Raw genomic sequence first — 24710 nt, forward strand, 5'->3', positions numbered from 1 at the left:
TTGTTTCATCATTATGAACCAGGGGTGGCGTCATGGGTGGGCTCAATGGTCCCAAGCCCACCCAGTTTCTGGCTGGTCCAACTCAAACTACTCTTTGAAAAAAAAAAAAAAAAATTCTGTCTTTCTTTTTCTTTCTTTCTTTCTTTTTTTTTTTTTTTTTTTTTAAAAAAAAAACAGTTTCAAAGAGCAATATCATAATATTTTGTTGCTCAACTCTGGTTATTGTTAGATGCCCTGTCTTTATAGAATGACCCGAGTCCTGTTGGTCAGAAAGTTGTGACTCATTCAGCCTCATGTTACACCAGTATGGCTGGATAATGATTTTGGGAAAGACTATAGATTTCTGTCTTTTGTTTCACTGTGGTTAATGTTGCTGCCCTTACAGCCTATAAGACATGGAAAGTTGAGGTGGCACAGCCCATTGGTGTGTCAGAGCGCCACTCTTTGGCTGATACTAGGTCTGTCACGATAACAAATTTTGCTAGACGATAATTTTCCAAAATATTATTGCCAATGAACGATTTTATTGTCAATATTATTCAATTTTTTTTTTCATTTTTTCATTGATGTAATTATGATAAATGGGATAATTAAGTGAGTACACCATATCAAAAGCAAGAAACTTTAATTTCTTAAGAGTATTTAACTGTAATTAAAAGGTCAGGATCTTTTAAATAAAATAAATTAAACAAAAAATATAACAAATTTAACAAACAAGAAAGAGAAAAAAAATACAATGAAAATGAAATGGACTCTCTTTTAGAAAAAAATACATGTCAATGAAAATAATAAATACTAATCAAAAACATTAAAACATAGACCCTGTCTCTAAAAAAAAAAACAAAAGATAAACCAACAATAAAAACTATAGCCTAAATAAAAGGGAGTTTATACAGTTCCTGAATTGTTTGTAACATGTACTTTATCCCAGTCAATCCGTACTGTCTGTCAAACATTTTCAACATTTCTGGCTTTCAACCGTATTGAAGGGCTGCATTTCTTTGGCAATGTAGCTGTCTTTGAACGCCCACCATTTGGCGCTTTTATTTCTATTTACTTTGCAGACCAAAAGCCTCAGTAAGAGCGGATGGTCAAAGTACAAGGCTCGGCTGCACCTCCCCTTCTTCTTCTTCGTTGCCACTATTTTCAAACAGATGCGACATATCAGCTCGTTGGTGTTCATGAGCTCACACTTTGTTCATTCTGATAAAAAACAAAATATTCCCACACTGGGACTGTGGCAGGCGGCTTAAGAACCGTATCTTTCGTGCCATCACTGATATTAGCGTGTGTTTCCTCCTTACCCCTCAGGACGCTCGCTTCAGCTCTCTGTGTGTGTATGCGCGAGCAGCCCCGTCTTCATCCCAAAGATCACATTTTTGACAGATGCTTACTCTGCTATGAATCCGCTATAGAACCTATGCACCCCAATGTTAGGAAAGATAGACGTAGTGAGCCATCTTCTCTTTCAGCCTCTTTGGTGGAAAGAGAGGAGGAAAACAAACATCTGATGCACTAAACTTTTTATCAAATTTTATCAAATATTGAAGGATCAAAGCAACCAGATCTGCTTTAAAGCATACATAGTAACACAACTATATCTGTATCCAAATATCAATAGTAACTTCACTAACTTTTGTAATTTAAGGCCCACCCAAAATTAAAATCCTGGCTCTGTGCCTGCTCTGAAAGTGAGTAGTTGGAAACAGTGATGCTGGCATTGGTTTGGCTTTAGGATCAAGGGTTCATTTGTCTTTCTCAATGGTATTATGGCAAATTTACAAAGAGGTACTTTTATATTACAACTGTAGCCCCAGTGTGCCTTGTAAAGATTTGTTCTTTTATGATTAAAATGGAAGCATTGTGTTTTTTTAGACTTTACACTGTCCCTCTGGTGCCCTGTAGTGGCTCTGCATGATTTACAGCTCAATAAAATCCCCATTTTCTCTCACCTGTGTTTCAGAAAACGTCTTTTTAAGCCTCTGTCTAAAACGCTTTGTGTAGCTGCTGTCTCTTTAAAGCACTCTGCCTCACAAACTGTGGTTTGTTGGTGAGGTAGTCCACAGTCTGTGCAGCCAGGTGACAGTCAGCCCCCGCTCCTTCAAAATCCTTCAAGCTTCCCCCTGAGCAGTGATGGCTGGATTGTGTTTAAAGCACTGTTCAAGTCAAAAATCATGACCCTCACAGTGCTGCTGGTGTTCTCCAGGTGAGACAGGGATCTCTGCAGGAGGTAGATGACAGCGTCGTCCACCCCAATGTGGTGTTGATATTTGAACCTGGGTGCTAAAGTCTGGTTCATAGTGGAGTTGTGTGCCTGCTGGCCATACTCTCTCGCGAGGGAACGGCACTGTGGAGGGGCAAACGTGCTTGAGCACAGCACGGTTTGGATGGCCAGTGTGACTGCACCCTCAGGGACAGGAATCACCCAGGAAGTCTTCCACAGTGCTGCGACCCTCTCCAGACTCAGGCCCTGTTCACACGACAATCGTTCATCTGAAAACGCTGAAACACAGCAAAAAAATCTGTGTTTGCATGGAAATGCCAAGGGACTGAAAACGCTGTAGTGAGCATTCCAGGCCTGTAGTTGGCGCTATAACTGTCTTGGTCAGAAGCAGCTCTTGGTAGATCTCCCCCGAGGTAGAGTTGGGCCGATCAACTGGTGTATTGGTGAATGCTGAGAGCAGAAGTAGAGCAACAGATGCTCATTTTTTCAAAGACAGTCAGCAGATTCAGCAGACTGAGCAGCACAGGCAAAACATGGTAGTCCACGACGGCCGCAACAACGTTACTGTTGTGCTGTTGTATGTGCTCGCACGAAGCAGAGTGTGACGTCAGCGTTTCCACTGAAAACACCGGCTTACTGTTTACACAGCAACGGTGTTGGCAGCGTTTCAGAAAAATCCTACCCTGGAGGCCGTTTTCAAAAGTTTGCATTTTAGGTCAGTTAAAACGCTGTTTCCATGTAAATGAGCGGCCGAAACACAACAAAACTTTTGCATTTCACCCTAAAACTGTTACGTGTAATCGGCTCCTCAGTTCCTCAGAAAAGTGGAGCTGATGCTGTCAGGTCCCGTGGCCTTTCTTGTCTTGATCTTTCTCAGCTTACTCCTCACCTGGTCTGCTGTTATGGAGAGACCAGTGGCAGAGGTGGTGGTGGAGGGTGAGAGGAGAGGGGGTGATGATGGGGGTGGTGGAGAGCTGAGACAGTGTGAAAAAGAAGCAGATGGGTCGTTACTTAGAAGAATGGGGGGAGGAGTAGGAGCATTTCAACAATGTATGACTATGTAGAGATTTAAAAGCATTGGTGATTCACATCCATGTTTAAAATGTGGGAAAGCAGAATACGCCCTCTTTAAAGGTTGGGTGTGCAGGAATTTTTGTTTCTTGTTGGTAAACACAACATTCAAACTGGGCTCCTCCTCCTTGAATCTGTGTCAGCAGCTTCCCTAGACTGAAGCTACGTGGACACACTCGCTAGCCCAACAACCACCTGCAGCATAGCGTTTCTCCATGGGACAGACTTAAAGGATAAGTTCAGTTTATACAGCTTTTACATTGTTTATAGAATGAAGTAGAACAAAATACTCACCCAGAAGGCTTTCCTGATCCAAGCAGTGCTTCGGGAGATATTTAGATCCAAAACCGTGCAGCGGACGTCCGTATAATGGGATCCATCGGGGCATAGACAGCACCATCCTTAAAACTGCATCAATCGTCCAAAAACTCTTGTTTTTCACCAATATTCCATCATGGTCCGCTCCGGGTTAGTCCTCTGCTGCAGTCTGTGTCACTCCAGACAGTGCTGTGTGGCTGTACTGACCTCTGAACTGACGAAGACTTTGTTTACATTTGCCCCTCCGCACATGTGCAGTACTCTCTGGAGAGCTAACTCCACTTCCTCCTTTTTTTTGAGCTCGTCATCTGTTAACTCTGGCTCAAAACTGTAATGACACCCATCATATTCAAAGTTGTCCTCCACAACATCTTCATCAGATAGATATTCGTCCATTTTACACAAAACTGGAAGAAGAAAGTCGTCATGTAGCCTGCCGTCTTCCCCTGAAACAATGAGCCGCACTGCCCTTGCGCTGAGGGGCAAATGTAAACAAAGTCTTCGTCAGTTCAGAGGTCATTACAGCCACACAGTGCTGTCTGGAGTGACACAGACTGCAGCAGAGGACTAACCCAGAGCGGACCATGATGGAATATTGGTGGAAAACATGAGTTTTTGGACGATTAATGCAGTTTTAGGAGCGGCGCTGTCTCTGCCCCGATGGATCATTATACGGACGTCCCCTGCACGATTTTGGATCTAAATATCTCCCGAAGCACTGCTTAGATCAGGAAAGCCTCTTGGGTGAGTATTTTGTTCTACTTCATTCTATAAACAATGTAAAAGCTGTATAAACTGAACTTATCCTTTAAGAGCCACGCCTCTGACTTTAGGAAAAAGCTTTATTTGTTTGTAGCTTCGTTTCACTTTGGTTGTGTGTTTCACCCTCTGTGCTACATCCGGTATCGTAGCTGCTTTGATTAGCCTCCTCTACTTGCTATTATCAACTCACAAAGTCACTTGCGCACTGGTCGTACTTTGATTGGCTGAGGTAGCCACACTTCCTCTTCACCCAGAAATGTCGGGACACAACCAAAACATCGACATACAGGCAGAGGAGGGGGTTGAGGCAGACACACACTGACACCGTTGGAGACATTTGAGCATTTCATTTTTTTAAGGAAAATTCTACAGACTCTACTTTTGAGCTCTACAGTTCATCACATTTTGAAACATGTCCAAACGGGTGGTTTGTTTTAAGACTTGCTACTCAGAGGAGTTTACAGAGCAGAGCAGGGCAGAGCATAAAGATTTAAAACAGACCCCAAGTTATTAATTATCCAAAGTGCACATCAATATAGAGAACAGTGATCTTTGGAGGTTTTAAATTAACCATTTCTTATTATAGAATTCAACAGTTCATTAAGTATTAATTGTCTATATCATATGGATATATCAAAGTTTCTTTTCAAGTATTCTTGTTATTGAGTCTGGGATTCTGAGCCCACCCAGAAAAGAGAAAATGTACATTATCACGTGCTGCATCAATTCCTTAAGGCCCAAATTTGGAACTAAATGACTTTAAAGATGCTGTTAGGTTTTCATTTAGCTTTAATATCAGATATGTGTGAGTTAAAGCAGAAATCTTCAGGCAAGAGACATGGTTCATGGTGTCAGAGGTGTTCAGGATCATGTTGATCTAAAAGCACTACTGACCAGTCACACTGGAAGAGGGTTTGAAAGTATTGGTTTGTGTTGAGAGCAAACACGACTGAACATATTGGCCATTATCAGATGGAAATTAAAGAGGGGGGTATTGTGCTTTTTTTCCATCTTTATTATGTCCCTCTAGTGTCCCAGTAGTAGCTTTATGTGATTCACAGCTCAAAAAATATCTGTTTTTCTCTTGTTAACACGCCAGCGTTTCACTTGCAAAAAACACAGTGAAAAAAAACGTAACAGGAATGGTGAGGGTCTGAAAACAATGCAGTCAGCATGCCAGGCATGAAGTGATTTAACTGTAGAGTCTTAGTAACCACAGGCTAAAGTGGAGGTGGGCTGATCATCTGACCACTTTGCTGAGTCTTTGCTGATTGCAGAAGAGGTGCAACAGGTGCTATTTTTGCTGAAGGCAGTCAGCAGATTCAGCAGCACAAGCACAACATGGTAGTGTTGTGCTCAGTATGTTAACATGCACAAAGCGGTCTGACTAAGGTCATTGCTAGATCATAAAGCCACAGCAAGGGGTCTAGTCTTGTCAGTGTATACATGTAGAATTACTCATGGTCATAGACGGTCTCTTTCAGCTGAATGCTGAGGTATACCGAGACCTGCCGAGTCATGCTAAATCTAACTGCAGTCCGATAGCAATCGCAATATCTAGGTGTGTCAATCAAGCTATGCCATGTCCAACTAAGCTGTTTACATGCTTTTCAATAGTCTGATCTCATGCTGACTAATAGGGCTGAACTGTTATGGAAAATAATCTAATTGCTATTTTTTTTAATCCAATATTGCGATTGTGATTTAGCATACGATTTTTTGGTGGGGGAGTTTATCTTCTGCATTGTTCACTTAACACAAGTTTCAAGTCATTTTATAGTATGACAAACACGACAAAAGATACTGTTAACATTTAAATGAGCTTTTTTTCAGTTCATAATTGAAAAAGAAAAAGGAACACTGAAATTATACTGAACTCCAGTTGTTAGTAAGAGTAAAAAAACCATATAGAATAAAGTGATCAAAGGGTATGGTTCTACGATCTACTGGATGGATCTTTGTAGCTCACAGGGTTTCTTTGCCAGAAAAAAAACAGCATTTTGACTTTTGCTTGTTTTAAGGGAGAACAAGTATAAGTTACTATATCCCCTCCGGGTCTGTGTGCATGAAACTATTTTTATTCTTAATTGCAACCTTTGGGATTTGAAAATTGCATTCTTTTACATTGCGATGTCGGTTTAAAATCGATTAATTGTTCAGCCCTATTGACTAATCTCACAGTCCGATTTCTAAAGCTGTATGTAAATGTACTGACCATTGTTGTTGTTTGTTTCATGCATGGTGATATAAGTTGCCACGGTTGTAGTATGATGCGCATGCCCAAAGCATAGCGTAATGTCAGCATTTCCACTCTCGCTCATGGCTGATGGGTGCTTGTTGTAGCTTGATGTGTGGCCGTGGTCAGGCAGGGGTCCTGACTGTTAGCCACTGCCACTCTCAGTCTCCGTTCCAAAATCTTTTCTGACATTGATGTGCAATGAGAACAAGACTGGGGGCAGGCTATGCACATCAGATGGGGGTCCCTGCCTGAAATGGATGCTCCGCATGACGCGGGGCATTGGCGGGATACAGCCCCTTTAGAGTCCCGTTCAGATCCTATGGCAGGGGTAGCAACCGAAGACATAGTTATCAGAAAGGGAGAACTGAAGATATAGTCCGGTTAAGCTCACCGTAACGTGTTAGCTCACCAACTAGGAGCGTTAGCTATTGGGGTTTAGCCCAGGTTAGCGCCAACGATAAGCTGGGGAGAATGCTTGTCACAACAGGTTAGCAAACTCAATACCCCAAATTAGCCGGATAAAAGGCTTTCTCGAGTAAATACGGGCTCGTCGTGACATGTTAGCCTCTAACTAGCCTATACGGTAACCAAATACCGTGTAGACAGGGAACAGCTCGCCTTGATGGAGAGTGTTCCGAGCAATACGAAAAGTCTATAGACCTACTCAAAATTGCGAGCTGAAACCGGGTATTGCGTTCTGCGACGTAAACCTTAACGGGGTGTCAGTGAACAGTTAAACAGTGCCAGGCTAGCTTAGAGAGCTGAGGAACTTCCACTTTCTCATGGGAAGAAAGCAAGAATGACTTGGGGTGGGTGGGTCGACTGTGACAGCATGAGGGGGCGTACCCCAAACACAGCTTGACCTGTCTGTCACTGACAGACGTAATGTCATTGGAGCTTCCAGATAGGTCACACTAAAGCGATGCCCATAGTGAAACACTGAGTGAAGTTAGAAAAAGAACTCTAGCTTGCTGTTCACACGGCAACAGTGACTTCCTTGCTGGAGGCTATTTTCAAAAGTTTACATTTTAGGTCGGCTAAACGAGAGGCCAAAACTCAACAATACCTTTGCATTTCATCCTATAACTGTTGCCCCCTCAGCCTCTGTCTGAAATCAATCCAATCCTTCTGATTGGCCAGAAATCCAAAGGCCTGTTAGGCCTGGGGCTCTTAGTAAACCTTGGTGTTTGAAACCTGCCCCTCCAATGTGTCATAAAATGTTTTGGAAATCTTAATGTGATGAGTCTTATCATTTAAACAAGTCTTGTAAAGGTCTTGTGAAGATTGGAGACAATGACCAATGAACAGAAGTGTAAATTTCCTGAATATCCTCTTTGGAAGGTGCAAAAACTGCCAGTCACCTCCTGAGACAAACTTGTCCTCAGCTTGTTTTTAAGTTCTGAGATCAAGGAAAGAATAGAAATTGAATAAGTGACATTTTTCATGCTGTGTTTCCTCCTCACATAGAATCTGACATTTGTCGGTTTCTTTGTTTCCCAGGCCCTCTTTCATGTCTGCCATGTGTGGAGACGTTCAACCAGGTCTCATGCTATGCATCAGGAGCTCTCCCCATTATTCTCTCCCTTTGATCTGCATTTCTGCTCGTGTCTTTGAGAATAATTCAAAGCAGTTCTTTGCAAAACTTTCCCCTATTCTGAAACGCTGACTAGTGCAGGAAAAGAATGGATAACCCTCTGTGAACACTGTTGCATTTTAAGAGTATGTATGCAGTAGTGACTCTGAAAGAACTGATTTTCATGTATTTCCACATCCTCTACCTGCTGAGCAGGGCCGACTCGCATGGCTTTTCAAAAGGTGTCACTGTGCATGAACTCAGACACTGTGCTCTCTGCAGTATGATGTGAAACACAGCTTCTGCATCGGAATGAATCTGCAAACATGTCGTATGAAGGTGCACAAATCTGCTCAATTTATTTATTTATATACATCATTTTTAGATTGGTGTCCATGCTTCCTTTTTTTTCTGTAGTAAACGCTCCTTCCTGCCTGTTTGCGTGCTTTGTGCTGGTAGATGTTGGTTAGCCCAGTTTGAGACTGTCTCAACCACTGAGTGAGTCACTCCTGCATGGCTCCAGCTCTGTGTGTTTCACAGAGGCTGGGAAGAGACTGTTTACCAGATGGAGGTTTTCAAAATAAAGGCCCAGTGCTGCTGTCTTGTCAAACACAGCTCAGGTAGCTTTTTTTTTTTTTAATTTATTGATAGTGATGATTGATCTTTCCTGTTGAACTTGGGACCAATCTATGTGCATGTGACTGTTTCAGATTTCTTTAGTGCAGGCATTAAAGCCTTCATCAAGTTTAGACTTCATTAAAAAGTCTCAGAGTGATTCAGTGCCATAGACTGTATATATAGTGGACAGCATGGCTCCGCCATTTATCATTGTACGGTTTTGAAGCCGAAATACCCCAGTCACAGGCGCCACCGTTGTAGCAGTTTGGAACCAGAGTCTGTGCAGTAGAGACAATGAGGGATTCTGGGAGAATCTGAGAGGAGCTGGCTGACAAAAATAATAATTAGTATTTTTCTGTCTTGAGTATAATCACTTCCTGACTCTAGCTCCCGACATATTTTACAATCCCCCCAAAAAATACACGAGAACGGCTGCTGTCAATCATCATTAAACGTGGTGTAAAACCTCGTTTTTAACCTTGTATAACTAATGGAAACAAAACTTTTCAGAAAAAAAAAGAGGACTTGGATACAAGACAACCAAATGATATCTTCATATCACCACAACAATCAGATGTAAGAAACATTTCTACAAGATGTATTCATTTTATAAAGTTTGACCACAGCCCATCTGGAATGGCTGGAAAGCCTGATTTTTTAACCCATACTGCAGCCAGCCACCAGGGGGAGCAGTTTTTGTGGAGACCTCACTTGGAGCCAAGTGGACATCCATTTTTTTTTGACAGTCTTTGTCCAGTGCATGTGTAAAGACAAGGGGCTTCTTTCAAAAAAGAGTGCGTAGGATCCTCACTAAAAATGTACGTGTGGCTAAAACTCTGGAAGTGGCATCTCAGAATGATGTGGATTAATCAAACTGTTTATGTGCACACCTGCACTCTGTGTTCCCTTTATAAATCAGGATCCACTTGGAGAAGCTGGAAATTCCTCCCCTGTACGCTCATAATCAACCATAAATGGACAATTCAAAGTACTTCATGAATGAAAAAGCAAACAAACAAGAGGGCAGATCAAAGGTTTACAGCGCTGAATTGCAGCAAAAAAAAAAGTTTAGACATGGAAAAGAAGTATATGACCCATAAACTAAGGAGTTTGTGAATGAAGTGAGAGATCAAATGGACATATGGGTAGTTTACTGCAGCAGGGGATCATAAACTTCACTAAAATCAGAGAATGACACCACGACCCTGCTGCATCCATCCTGTCCTATGGGCCAAAACATTCACCGTTCATCATTCCGAGGATATCTGACATGTTTAAAGGACACACACTGACTTATCATCTATTCTCAGAGAGGACACGTCAGTCGGCATTCACTCACTCTGTATTAGTAATAATCAAAGTTTCGATCGACGAACTAAAACATTTATTTGTAGCATCTTTTGGTGTTAAACTGTCTGCTCTGTGACAAGTAATGAGGATAAAAAAGCTGAATCAAGCGAGAGATGCCCCACACTTGATGGTAACAGCATATTGAAAGATATGAATGAAAACTGTTGGCTCTGGGGCTCTGTATTAGTGTCATTTTTAACTCTACATTAGTGTCCTGTCCCGTGAAAGCCAGACAGCTGAAGAAGTCATGGACTTTTGTTATATTTCTCTTTTTTTATGTTCGATATTGTCATACTGAAAGTGGCTTATTAAACGGCTCCATATTCTCCTTGTTAGACCACATGCATGATTATAACTTAAATAAAACCATTGGTTTGAATGATGGTGACTTGGGTGTGTCAGTAAAGTTTGATATTTAGTGATACAATGTGGGGGATACAGCAGAATGCATCTGAAGGCTTCAATTCACCACTTGGCCGTCTTTGTCACCAGTTCCCCGTGCCCTCAAAATATACGATTGGGTCAGAGTTTGCTAAGGGGTGCGCAGATTTTGCCGTCATGTTTGTTTTTATAGATGACAAACTTTGTGTGGGAAAAGGCGTACGCCAGTTTCAGGCCTTGTTTTGTGCGTACGCAACATTACTAAATGAGGATCCAGAGCTGTAGTGAATAATACTCTTGTGAAGTAATGATCCAGTGCAAAGGTTTGCAGGCTTTGAGGCACACGCTCTGTCTAAAGATTCAAGTTTCCAACTGGCTCAATATTTTATTCAGCCTGTCTAAGGTGGCAAGACACAGACACTGCTTTTTAGACTCCATCCAGAAGTTTCTTTCTGTACAGCCTCTGCTGGTCCAACTCATAGCTGAACTAGAGCAGCAACATCAGAGCAGCAACATCAGAGCAGCAACACCAACGCAACGTTTCCGCTACAGCTGGACTGATTAAGACCCTGCTGAGCTCCTGACAGGCACCAGACCACACGGACATACTTATTTTTCACAATACGAGTGAGTAGGCAGGAAACTGGACTGTGTGAGTCATTGTGAGATGGATTTTTCTGTTCAGTTCTTCTTGTTGCAGCAAATCCACATTCAGTAGTTTGAGCCTCACTCTACATGATGATATGAGATTATTCTTATTCGCCCATTCCTCGTGTTGATATTCAGTGTTTCATAATCTGCTTTTCCTTACAATCAGCGGTATACCCTGTGTTGTAGAAAAAAAGACTCAGGAAAAAATGCATTGAGTATTGTTTTTGACAAGTAAAAAAATCCAAGTATTGTTAACATATGTTAGACCATCACTCAGTGTGAGGTGTTAGCTACAGCTTCCCTAAATAAACAGGTTATTTCTGATTACCAAAATACGTAATGTTTCTAAAATGGTTTATCCACCTGTATGAGCAAGATCTTTCATCAAAATTATATTTTTGATGCTAAAATATAACTACTGTTGTTATCCACGAGTTACCAAAAGTACTGATTTACAAAGAAAAGTTATGTTGTTTAAAATGTAAGAACACAATGATTTGCAAATCTCATAAACCTTGATTTTATTAACCGTAGAACATTGATAGCATGTCAGATGTTTAAACTACAATATTGCTCCACTTGAAGAGATAAAACAAGGCAATTTTGAATCTGATGGCAGCTACACAGCTCCATCTTCTTGTCTGATGTAAGGTTTACACTGCTCAATAGTCTTGGGTCTTCTTTGCCAAATGTTTTCAGAGAGATCTGGACTGCAGGCCAGCCAGTTCAGCACCTGGATTCTTCTACTACAGAGCCATGCTGCTGTAATAGATGAAGTTTGTCACTGAGTTGATCAAATATGTCAGACCTACCCTAAAAAAAAGATGTCATCTGATGGGAGTATGTGTTCTTTGCAAACTTGTTTATACCTTTCAGTAGCCACGTTTACATGGACCAAAATATTCCACTTGCATTTGGTTTATTTGCTAAAACGGAAAGAATTTAACCTTTGTATACACCTCATTCCAAATGAAAAAAGTGCCGATCTGAATGGACATTCAATCGGTTTCACAGGGGTGGAATATTCCTTTCCCCAAACCGATTGAGGTTTCATGTATCCACTCAAATGAAAAGTTGTCAGGGTGCGTTCTTTCAGCACATGCTCAGATATGATGTAAGACGCAACTAGAGGCATTCCTCAACTTTAAAAATGGTGGCGAGCCGTCAGCACTGGACTGCTGTGGAAAGTTTGTTTTTGATCCAAACTTTGAAAGAAATGAACATAATTTCAAGACTGGACGGACGACACCGTGATAAACAAACTGTCGTCCTCCAGCTTTGATAAATCACGTGATGTTTACGTTTTTCTGTACATGCCCCATTGACTATTCTGTTTGATTATAGCGGCACATGTAGACCAGAGATTGGAATATTCCTTTCCATGTTTATGATTGTTTTCAGAAAAGTTATTCGAAAAGATTCCATTTGGAAAGACAAAAAACTCCTCATGTACCAGTGGCTAGTGCTAATGGAGTCTTTCTAAATGTGTAAGCTGCCCATTACACAGGCACTAATACACCCCCATACCATCAGAGAGGCAGGCTTTGAACTGAGAGCTGATAACAGGCCCTCCTCTTTAGTCCAAAGGACATGGTGTCCATGATTTGAAAGAATTTTAAATTTTGTTTCATCTAACCTCTGAACAGTTTTCCACTTTGCCTCAGTCCATTTTAGACGAGCTTTGGTCCAGAGAAGATGACAGGGTTTCTGGACCCTGTTCACTAATGGCTTCCTCTTTGCCTGATAGGGCTTTAAGTTACATTTATGGATGGTACAGGGAAATGTATTCACACAATGTAAGGTAAACAACCTAACTGTTGAGGGAATGTCCTGACAGCTGTGAAGATTTGCAAACTGGTCTTAGTTCTCCTCCTGTAGCTGCTGCTGCTGAAGGGCTACAGACAGAGAGGCTTACCTGTTAAGTTTTATGGTGCAGCTTCATACTGGTATTGCACAGATGTGTTGTCAAGGTAACGGGCGTCTGAGTATTAGAAAAAATGAGCTCCAACCGTTGATATTACGTGACAGTCTTCGCCACCATTTCTGACTTTGTTTAGTTTTCATCTGTGAAAAGGTTTGTTGACAAATATGTTTCATCATTGTCTCCTTCAGCAAACTTAACACTGGTACAGAGCTACATCTGTTTCTATTAATGCAGTGATCTCCACTACAGAGTCATGTCCTGGTCCCTTGTGCACAGATTTCTCTAGATTTTAGTGATATTTTGGGAGTTATTATGAACTTTAGATGTCAGAGTATTCAAAGTCTTCCCAATTTTTCCTCTGAGGAACACTCTTTAGAAATTGTTCCACAATTTTTTGATGCAGTTTTTAAAGACAGCTGAACTTCTTCCCATCTTGACTACAGAATCACCCTCTCTAAGATGTTCTTTCTATACCAAGGTATCTTAGTAACCTTTTGTTTACAAGTGTAATTAGCTGTTAAATGCTCCTCCAGCTGTTTTTTTTATTTGAAGCACTTACTTCTTCAGCCTTTTCTAGCCCCTTGTCCCTGCTGCCAGCAAATTCAAAATGGGCAAACGTACATACATTTACACAACATGAAATTTTTTTAGGAACTGGGGTTATAAACAGCTGTGTGTCACCTGTTGCTCTGAGAGGAGCTGAAGTGTTGTGTTGTGGAATTTTATAGATGATGTCCCCCTTAAGCTTGGCTCACACTACAGGATTCTCGCCCCGATTTAACCTTGTCCTCCCAACAATCAGGGAAGAAATCTGGTCAGCGACTTAAATCAGCCCCGACGTTCAGCAAAGATTGTCTTCTAGTGTGAGCGGTTGACAGGTGAATCTTAAGCCCCACGATCATCTCACAGACTCATCGGAGCCGCCACGATAATTTTCAAACATGTTTGATATTTATCTGGATGATTACAACATTCATTCTCACTGAGGATGACAACAGCCAATTAGAAAGAGCCCCAGAGACTGGACAACAGACAACACACGCAGGCTCAAAGTGCAACTGAAAGGCTCCGGGTCAGCTGACTGCGCGCTCCACTGGCCCACTCGAGACAGTTCAATAATGCCTTTAAAAATAACACATAACCACGCCATTTTCATACAGTGGCAAACTGTTGTTTTATCAGTGATGGGTGTGAGATCATGCCATTATTGGCTGATACAGCAACAGTTTCACCTCTGTCCCTCTGCGTGCGCGTAATGGATGAAAGGCACCGCTGCAGACAGCTCCGCTTCTCTCTCCTCCTGTCCCACCAGTGAGCTAAAAACCTCAGATCAAACAACTGAGCACATGTGGTGCATCACTCTCTCTGGTCAAATAATCTTGGTGAAATCCTGTAGTGTGTGCTGGTCAGTATTTTCAAATCTTGTTGTTAGAGTGTGCTGAAGATTTAAGAGAAGATGATCTGTGAAGATTCTCCTTATGTGTGAGATACAACCTGATTTCAGAATCTTTTAGGATTTTTAAAATCCTGTAGTGTGAGCCAGGCTTTAGGTAACCTTCATACAAACATACACACACAGTCACATCGGCCGTTCATCAGCAGAGATGGCTCAGTGTTGGGAGAAGCATTGGTCTTGTATCTGCTGTATTTCAGGAGGCATAGCAGGCCGGTGTTAGAGGATGATATAGAGATGGCTGAAAATGTTATTAAGCAGAGGACTATCAATCAGGAGAGTAATCAGTCTCACTTTAGAGCAGAGGAGCAGCCAGACGTGCAGTGTCTAACACTGACACTCACTGTCGCTCATTACAGAGCAGGCAGACATGTTCCCTCAACACTAGCCTGGATGGTATTGCACTCCATTCATTTATTGTGTGTGTATCTGAACATGTTAAAGAAAGCAAGCTAAGAGAAAAAGAGGGCACAAGACTTGTCTTTGTATCGCTCGATAATGGCTGCTGGGCCTTTAATTCTCCACAGTGCCACACTGAGCTGGAAGTAGTTTGATCGAAGCTGACAGACCACATTCAGGCCAGGAATAAAGATGACAAAGAATATGGACACAGCTTCCCAGCCAGAGATCAACAATCAAGCAACAATATAAAAAAAAGGAGAAGAGAGGTTCAGGGAGGGAGAAAAAGGACCTGAGCAATACTGACAATGTCTCTAATTCCCTGCTTGGTTCCTCTATTGACCGGGCATGTCTGGGCTCTCCAAGGTGATGTGGAAGGGTAGACATGTAGGGAAGAAACATGGAGAAAGAGGGAAGATTAAGTCTGAGGAGGGGGATGGTTATTTGCAGGGAATGATGAACACTGGTGGCCTGAATGAGCTGCCACATCACAGCGCGCACAAACGCCGCCTCTCCTCCCTCAGTTTGGCTTTCCAGGATTCTCATTAAAATGCATTAGACTCTCTGTGCTGCCCTGCGCCGCCTTCCACCACATCATTGAGGTGCTTATCATCTCCAGAGCAAACAGATATGCTAACCAGTAACACTGGGGGTAGCTGGAGATGGCAGGCAGCGCTGAGAGAGCAGCAGCAGACAGTGACAGTGGTAAAGTGATTTTTATTGAAGATGAAGAGGAATTATACGGGTGAAGGAACACGACAGTTACAGGTCAGTGGACTTTCTCCTGAAGTCCAAAGCAGAGCTACCACTTAAGAGAGTTTTATTGAATCATGACCCTGGGGTCCTTACCAGTGGCAGCTGGCCAATAGAGGGCGCTAGGCGCCGCCCTACCGTCATTACCATCAACATTACCTTGAAGAATGAAGCATTAAGAAAAGAAAAATAAATAATAAAACATAATGTCCTGAACTATATGTATATATATAAATATACTTAAATTTGCACGATGAATGTTAGATATTTCATGATGAGTAAAGTTGTTTCATTCATCTGCGTTATCTGATTGGTGACGTGTTTCCGCCCCAGGGCGCAGAAATCTTTGGCCATAGACTCTCCTTATAAATTGTACACGCGCAGTGGCTCCTCTTCAATACAAGAGATAGGACCATGTTGGGGCGCACCTTTCTTGCGCCCAGAGCTGAATGCAGCTGAATTTGCCCACTACCATTCCCCCACTGTGGAGCCGACGTCACAGCTGTCTGTTTTACAGTGCGGTTGACTGACAGGTTGAGCCGTGACACAGTGAGGTCGCTCATAGCGTTACCTTTTGAGAGGAGAAAGTATCAGGAGAAGGTGAATGTGAAAGAGCGCGGACCTTAACAGTATAATGTTCCTTTTTTTTTGTTTTTATTGATGTAAATATACAGGTGTGATACCCTAGCACGTTTGCTTGCTTATGAGTATATATACAAATATATTTATATTTAGTAATATATATATATACCGTGAAATACCAAATAAACGCTGAGTTCCAATTAATCACAGGGTTCCAAATAAACGCCGGGTGTAGCAGCACATTTAGAAAAATAGACGCCCGTTCCAAATAAAATATGGTAAGTTACTCGGCGCAGCCTACTAGTTGACTCTTGAAAACTGATTTTTGTAAAAGAAACATTATCAGACTGTACCTTATTAGTAGTGGTGCAACGGATCATCATTGATCCGTGATCCGTTCGGATCGACGTAATCGGTCCAGCACACACGTGACCCTAGAGCAGTGTTTTTTGTGCAGCAGAAGCCCAGAGCGCTCGCACCAAACACCCCCTCCTTGCTTGTCTGCTTGTCTGCCCCGTCTGAGTGCAGACTCAGACGGGGCCATATTTTACTTGACCCAAAACACAAATAAACTGACTCCCACTGAAAAAATCTGATATCGGTCTGCATTCATGATGGGTTCTTAAATGAGAGAGAATAATATCCACTATCTACAGCAGGAGAAAACCCAGGAAAACATTAGCCAATCACATCAATTAGGATCCAATCTGTTGAACCAATCGAATCCCATCCTGCCGTTTTGCCCTCCTCCTGTGTGTACATTTCACTGGCGCGCACTGCCTCTGACTCAATGTGTGTTCCCGAGTTTAGCTGTGTGCAGGTTCACACTCAGCAGAAGATACCAGAGAAATTTCCCATACCCCGATTACTGGTAACCACTCCTCCGGCTAAACAGAGCAAGAACAGAAAGACAGAGGCTTTTTTTTTCTTTTTCTGTTCCCCTGCTTCTAACAACTGCCCCTCTCACTCCACATCGAGCCTGTCCTCTCTGACCCGATGAGGTACTTTGCTCTGGGCTGTAGTCTGGATCAGAGTCTAATAAACTCTCAGCACAGGGGCTCTGACAAGCAAAAAAAAAATAAAAAGTGATATTTAGTAAGTCCTAGAGAAAATGCACATGTACTATTTGTATTATAGCCTTACTCCTGATATGGTGTCACTGGTAAAAGTGGATAATGCTAGCATGACAGTTGCAAGTACTGACAAAAGTCACGTTTGTTTATTTGTTTTTTATATTTATGTTTTAACGTTTTGGTGTTTCCTTACTCAGTGTGAGACATGACTCGACATAGTGCAAAACATAAAATGATGTGCTGAGTCCGTCTTTCAGTCATTCACAATCATAGTCGCGAATCAGCGGTGCTCGTGCATGTGAGCATGGGCGTTCCTTTGGAGGGGCTCCAAGGGGAGGGGGAGGGGGAGGGGCTAGGCGGAGTCCTGACAAGATGCTACATTCAAATCAATGCTGGTTTTTCAGGAACCCTGCATTTAAGTTATGACTCCGCCCTGCAGGTTAATCATACTTCAAAGCTTAATCAAGTTTATAAACCTCTCACTTCATGTGTTTGTACTTTTATCAAAGTATCAGGTAGAAACAGGGCTACACATGAGATCTCTGTGAGTTCACTGATACATTATACATTTAACATGTTATACATCTCTTTATGTACAAAAAAACATACAAAATGTCTAGTGCTAGCTTGATGCTAACAAATATAGGAAATTACATTGATATGCAAGCAGCAGGTTAGCATACATCGATATAACTTTGGTTTTCAACAGAATTTTAACTTTCATCACTCACAAACAAATGTAGATTACCCTTCCACAAGAGATGAATTTTTGATACATTCAACATGTTATACTTCTCCTACAGCATACAGCAGTGACTGGACGAGCTGTCACCCCTTCTTTGAGAGAACACTTTTGTATGTTAACGTCATTGCGTTAAGCGCGTAAAGAATTAGGATACAATTAAAATCATCAAAACATTGACATGAACATAAAAAACACAACAACCACTAAAAGGTTCAGTTTAGGATGTTGTGATGACATTTAATGGTCGCACAGCACTCTTCAGTAACCATAAGTTCACATCCATCCTAAGAAATAACTGGAAACACATCATGCTCACTTGTGGGTAACCCCTATTGAGAGATTGTTAGTGCAGCTCTTGAGGCTTTCTTAAAAAAAACGAACTGGCTAAATTATGTGGACGAGGGAAAAGCCTGTTAACAGCAGTGCTCTGTCGGTCTTTTTCATATGATGCAATGATGTAGTGTCAGCTTGTAACTCAGCTTAAGACCAACTAATAGACTGTAATCCAAAAAACAGTCATTTTTTACCAGTATTTGCATAATCCAGTTTTTATACTTGACACATCAAACCTGGAAGAGAACGTTATTTGTGTGGTTTTAACTAATTCAAAGTCAAAAAGAGCCAAGGTTTAAGGCTGTAGGAGAAACTACAAATGATTATATGTATGCATGAATGTATGAATACTGTTTGTGCATACTCTCTCCTTTTAGAAGTGCTACCTCCACAAGAGGTGTGGTGCTTTGCTGGCCTGTAATGGCGTCCAGATCAACCCGTGAGTGTCACTGAGTCGTGCTGCAGTGAGGGTGCTCAGCTTTTCATTTTCACTTGAACGTCAAGAAAATTAGTGTCAAAAGCAGTGCACGAGTTTCATCATAGTGACATCATCCTTTGAGAAGCCAAAGCCTTTGCATTTATTAAATCTCTTATAATAATTAGCCTGTTAGGAGATGATCGTCAGTACAAAGTCAGAATGTGATGTAACTGGGCTAACAGAGGGCTGAGGGTGCAGTAGTTACTGGATCGTGCATACAGCTGTTTTTCTGCTGCTGAGTCGGGCTGACCTGGATCCTGATTTCAGGGTTATCATTTGAGAAAAGAAACACTCGTTAGAATACTTTAAACGTTTTTTAATGAAACCATTTAAAGCAAGTGTCTGTTCTCCTTTAAATGACCACAAGACATGTTTTATAGTTCCCTTGCTTTTAATATTTGGAATAATTCACTGCAGGTTTTATGAGTAAAAACTCTCTATAAAGAAGATATTACTATGCAGCACAGATTGGTGGAATAATAAAGTGAGAACTCTATAAAAGGCAACCGTAAACTACACACCAAGTTAGAAAAACAGTTATTATAACGTTGTGTACAATGTAAGTATAAAAACAGAATTCAGAGGTTTGCAGTTCTCAAAAACCCTATGTTATTCACCATAAAACACAGACAGCGTATCAGATGATTTGGCCTGCTGGAAAGATGATTCAACCCTTTTTCTTTGGCTGTGATCAAAATATGTTGAACAGGGCTGTTATCACTGTGTTCATACAGAGCCCCAACACAGTGAGAGGCTTCATGATCTGCAGCATGTAAAGGCAGATTGATGTTATGAGTCATCTAGATGCTGCTTAAAGGGGGACTTTACAAGTGATCTTGAAATAGTCTATTATATATATTTTCCTGTTCATAATCTATAATGCTACACATTACCGACACATCTCAGAGCACTGTGCTATGAGTAGCGCTAAATGTAGCCAGCTACTAAACTACAAACTGAGGTTACTAAGTTTGATTGTTGTCACCATTCAAACGATAGCTCTACTTAAAGGGGCTGTAAGGAGTTTCTAAGTGATCTTAAAAAAGTCCTTTCTAGATATATGTCTGATTATAATCCACACTTTAAAATTAGATTATCAGAGACAATATTACATGTCACAGGTTGTTTAGAAATTCTGCTTCTTAGCCTCCAGATCAGGTGGGGCAGGGCCGGATTGATTACCACACCAGCTGATCAAGTTTAGTAAAGAGAAGAGAGATCCGTGTTTTTCTCTGCTGAAAATGATTTCTATGATTAATTTTGTAGTGGTGGTGGACACTGGAGCCTAACTGTCAGACAGAAAAAGGACAGAAGAGCAGAAGAAAGATAAACAGGAGAGAGATAGAGAATGAGCTAAAGGCTAAAACAGGAGCTAAACTGTTTGTGCTAATGTTCAGTCCAACCCACAGTCAGCAGTTATTCTGCAGTGGTCTGTTTAAACTTGAGAGTCTGTCAATAAAACGAAGAGTGAGGTTACGTTAGCTCTGCTTGGTAGTTGAATGGCAGGACATGACCAGGGTTTACTTACATTACGCATTACAGACATAGACTGTACATAGAGTGGACAGCGTGGCTTCGCCATTTATCATTGTACGGTTTTGAAGCCAAACTACCGCCGTCTCAGGCGCCACTGTTGTAGCAGTTTAGGGCCAGATTCTGTGCAGTAGAGACGATGAGGGGAGAATCTGAGTGGAGCTGGGTGACAAAAATAATATTTTTTTTTCTTTCAAGAGTCTAATCACTTCTTGACTCTACCTCCCGACATATTTTATGATCTCGAAAAAAATACATGAGAACGGCAGCTGTCAATCATCGTTAAATGTTACATAAAGCCTCGTTTTTAACCTCTTCAACTAATGAAAACAAAACTTTTCAGAAAAAAAGAGGACTTGGATACAAGACAGCTAAATTATATCTTCAAATCGCCACAACAATCGGACGTGAGAAACATTTCTACTAGGTGTATTTATTTTTTAAAGTTTGACCACAGCCCATCTGGAATGGCTGGAAAGCCGTATTTTTAAACCTATACTGCAGCCAGTCACCAGGGGGAGCAGTTTTTGTGGAGACCTCACTTTGAGCCGAGCAAGCGGATGTCCATTTTTTTTTACAGTCTAAGGTTACAGACATGTCTTAGAGCACCAGGCTGCCAGCTGCACCAAATATAAACAGCTACTAAACTACGGTACAAACTGACAGTGTTAGCTTGTTGTCACATTAGACTTCAGATATGTCGGAGCACCAGGCTGCCGGAAGCGCTACATATAGCCAGCAGCTTCAATGTTTGCTTGATGTCATGTTTCAAACCATATCGCTATGTAACTGTACTGATAAATACCTTACTTCAGTGCATTGTATCCTGTAAAAAATTGTCTTGAACAAAGAAAATTTGTTCCAATCCAATCTCCATCTAATTCAAATCAAACACATGCCTGGCTTATAGTCATTTACTGCAGTGTGCGGAGATTCTGGGCCTCAAGGTGGCGAGGCAGTCCAATGAAAACAGATCCTCCTCATAGCATCTTTAACAACAAATCCTGGGAGAAGTTGTTTCTGAACAAAGAAAGATCGAGTTAAGATCTGCTCTCATGGGAAATGGAGTCTTGAAGCACCAATCCACCTCTGACTGTCAGAGAGAAAGGTAGACTCTTAAACAAACGCAGGTGTTTGTTAGACTATACCATAAAAAATTAACAATGACGTATTAATAATGCACAATAAACATTGCTACGTTGCTTTTGTATACTTGAGATGTTCCCTTAATTATAGGATCACTCTTTTGATACCTTATTCTTCATGCTTGTTCAAATTTCTTCTTCTGTGAAAATCCTCCATGAACTGTCTGATACTGTGTATTTTTGCTAGCGATGGACATTTTCCTTAGCTTTAATGCTCAAGGCAGCATATTGTGGTGTCGTTTCTCCCTCCAGCAGCAGGTCTGCAAAGCATGATGCATTGCTCAGTCCCTACTGGCTTCACTTATGCAGCCTGGAGTCTTCTATCACTTCTGGTCCACAGACTCTAGGTCACACCCAGAGAGAGCCGACCTGAACCTCTCATCATATGGAGGCAGAAGATGTTCAGAGAGGGGAGAAGTGGACGCAGTATGAGTGGGTCACTTAGCAGCACACACAGTTGGAAATTGGATATGGATATGAGAGCGTTCCCCTGGTGCGCGCAGAGCTCAGGAGGTAGATCTCATCTCACGTCTGATTATTTTTGGAACTGCTGTGACCTTTTCTTAATTTGAACATTTTCATTCTCCGGCCGTGCCTCTGCTCGCTCTGTCTCTCACTGCTGGGGACGTACAAAAGCCGCTTGTCCTCAAGGTCACTCTAAACGACTGCACATGTCTGTGTGTTTGTTTGTGCACACACACACACAGGATTCAGAAAAGTGAGACCATGTTTAAGCCTTCAGCCTGATTTTAACCTGCATGTTTTCTAAGCAGCCTTCCCAGCAGCTGAAACCGCTCCCTGTGTACAGGTCTCTGTTTGGAGCCGTGGACTGCGGGGATGTAAATGAGGGTGTTTAGTGCGTGCTGTGGCGTCTTGCAGCAGCTTTGACATTTCAGAAGCTTTGGGTGGCTGGGCTCGGGCACATTTCAGAGGGCGTTCATACGTGTCCCCATGGGATCCAGCGTGCAGGGTTTAAGCTGCACTGCTGGCACGGTTAGCCTCACGCTGCCCTCGTCCTTGAGGAGTGAAGGAGCATGCTGGATGCAGGCTTAATGTTAGCCTCGCTGACAGTTTCCTCTTCACACTTCATTTCACTTTATTCTGGGTGCTGCGTCAGCATCAAGGCGATGTGCGTGCTGTCTGTGCTGCTTTGATTCATGTCTGCTGTCCGTGACATTTTGTCTTGAGAAATAACATCAGAGTGCTTTCTGCCGTGATGAGCTGCAGATTAAGTTTGAGAATGGGTGAACAAATCTTTCTTTCGTGACTCTCATGAGCTTTTATTTTTTTCTATAATAAAGATGTATTTATTTTGAATCTTTTTATCGTTTTTATAGATTTTCTATGGCCAGAAACACATGTACATCCACATTTTTATAAGTGTAAACAGGAGTAGAAAAAACATCTTTACATAGTAAAAAAAGCACCTGTAATATAAAACACACAATCCTTTCCCTCCCCTCCCCACACACTGATCACAACCATACAAAGACAGAAAAATAGATTAGAAAAATGTGCACAAATATTTTGAGGTAGATATGTAAATAGCAGACATGATAAATTACATTGAAAATCCACACAAAGCTTAAAAGATAAAATTCAGTAAGTAAATAAATGAACGGTGGGAGTATCTCAAGGGGTAAAAATATATAGCAGGTATTACATCGAGACCATCCACGTATAAAGGGCTTCCAGATTTCATTAAAAGTAGCAAGGGACCCTTTCAGAGAATATCTTAACCTCTCTGGTTTAAAGGTAGGGTCTGTGAATATTTTTGTTGTTAGAAAACACAAATCTAAACTGGGCTCTTCCTCCTTGGCTCAGTGCCAGCAGCAGCACACACCCACTGCCTCCAACTGTGACTGTGTGAACGCCCCCACTAGCCAAGTAACCACCTTTAGCATTGCGTTTCTATGTGGGAGAGACTCGAGAGCAGCTGACTTGGCATGTTAGCACAAGCTAATCACGGGTATTTAACACATACTTGGTTAGCAGAAGGCTAACTCACGTAGCTCTTCATCCCATGCTGCTCTCCAAGTTCCTGAAAGCGAGTGAAAGTCAAGCTTCACCCTTGTTCAGAAAAAAGCTTTATCTGTTTGGCTGCTATCATAGCCACTCGGGGTAGCTTCTTCCACTAACAATCATCAACACACAAAGCCACTTGCGCACTGGGCACTCTGTGATTGGCTGATGTAACTACGCTTACTCTTGGATCAGATATATCCCGGCACAACCAAAACATCAACATACAGGCTGAGGAGGGGGTTGAGGCAGACACAGACACCATGCATAGAGGCCCTTGATGATTGAGCAGGATTATTCCTGTAAAAGTTGACATTTTTTTTAATGGAAAATCCTGCAGACTCTACCTTTAAGCATATGTTGATGAAACAGCTCCCAGGCTCAGCAGGATGTCTCTACAGTTAAATGAAAACTTTAAAAAATGGATAGCTCCCTAAAGTTTAAAATTAAGTTTTCCAAATTTAAATATAACTGAAATATTATTTTATCTATGAATCTGCTCTTCAGATCTTCTCCACTCGGCAAAATCTTTTTGGCAGAATATCCCAGTATTACACTGATTCCTTGTTCATTGTCAGATTAAAAAGAAAGACTGATGCTGATATGCCCTGGTAATTGGCATAATTGACTTTTAATGTTGACAAACTTCCTCTGAAATTGTTTTGTTGAGTCCATTTTTAACTTAGTGATGATCTACTGGTTTGGTTACCTCAGCATCATTGACGAAAAGGCTGGGAAATGTTCATCTTTGCTGAAAGATAGTTGGAGTTGACTTGACCATGTTTTTCAAGCAAGAGCCACTCAAAGGCGAAGACATCTTTGAAGATCCTCAGTACCCTTCCTGTATTCAGAGTTTATACCAACAGGGCAGAGGTTTACTTATGTTCGGTCAAAGTCTAAAGCCCTGTTTCCAACAAGCAGTCCAGTATGGATCAGTACAGTTTGGTTGGATCAGTGACGCCTGATCCTGTTTGCGTTTTCACAGCGAACTGTGCCCCCTCTTGGTGGGCGACGTGTAAGCCAGATGCCGACAGCTACATCAGTTATGTAACAGCGTGACGCCATAGCAGCGTAACACAGGCT

The 24710-nt window shown here is 41.7% G+C and overlaps 1 protein-coding gene across 1 annotated transcript in view; it reads left to right on the forward strand.

Annotated features, from left to right (window-relative positions):
• pomgnt2 (protein O-linked mannose N-acetylglucosaminyltransferase 2 (beta 1,4-)) overlaps positions 1-24710 on the forward strand; it is a 35144-nt gene that overhangs the window by 888 nt on the left and 9546 nt on the right. The gene's annotated exons all lie outside the window — the stretch shown is intronic.

The sequence above is a fragment of the Halichoeres trimaculatus genome, unplaced genomic scaffold, assembly GCF_033239565.1.
Source record: "Halichoeres trimaculatus isolate MK-OKI-2021-1 unplaced genomic scaffold, fHalTri1.1 fHalTri1_scaffold_12, whole genome shotgun sequence".
In the NCBI taxonomy this organism is placed as follows: domain Eukaryota; kingdom Metazoa; phylum Chordata; class Actinopteri; order Labriformes; family Labridae; genus Halichoeres; species Halichoeres trimaculatus.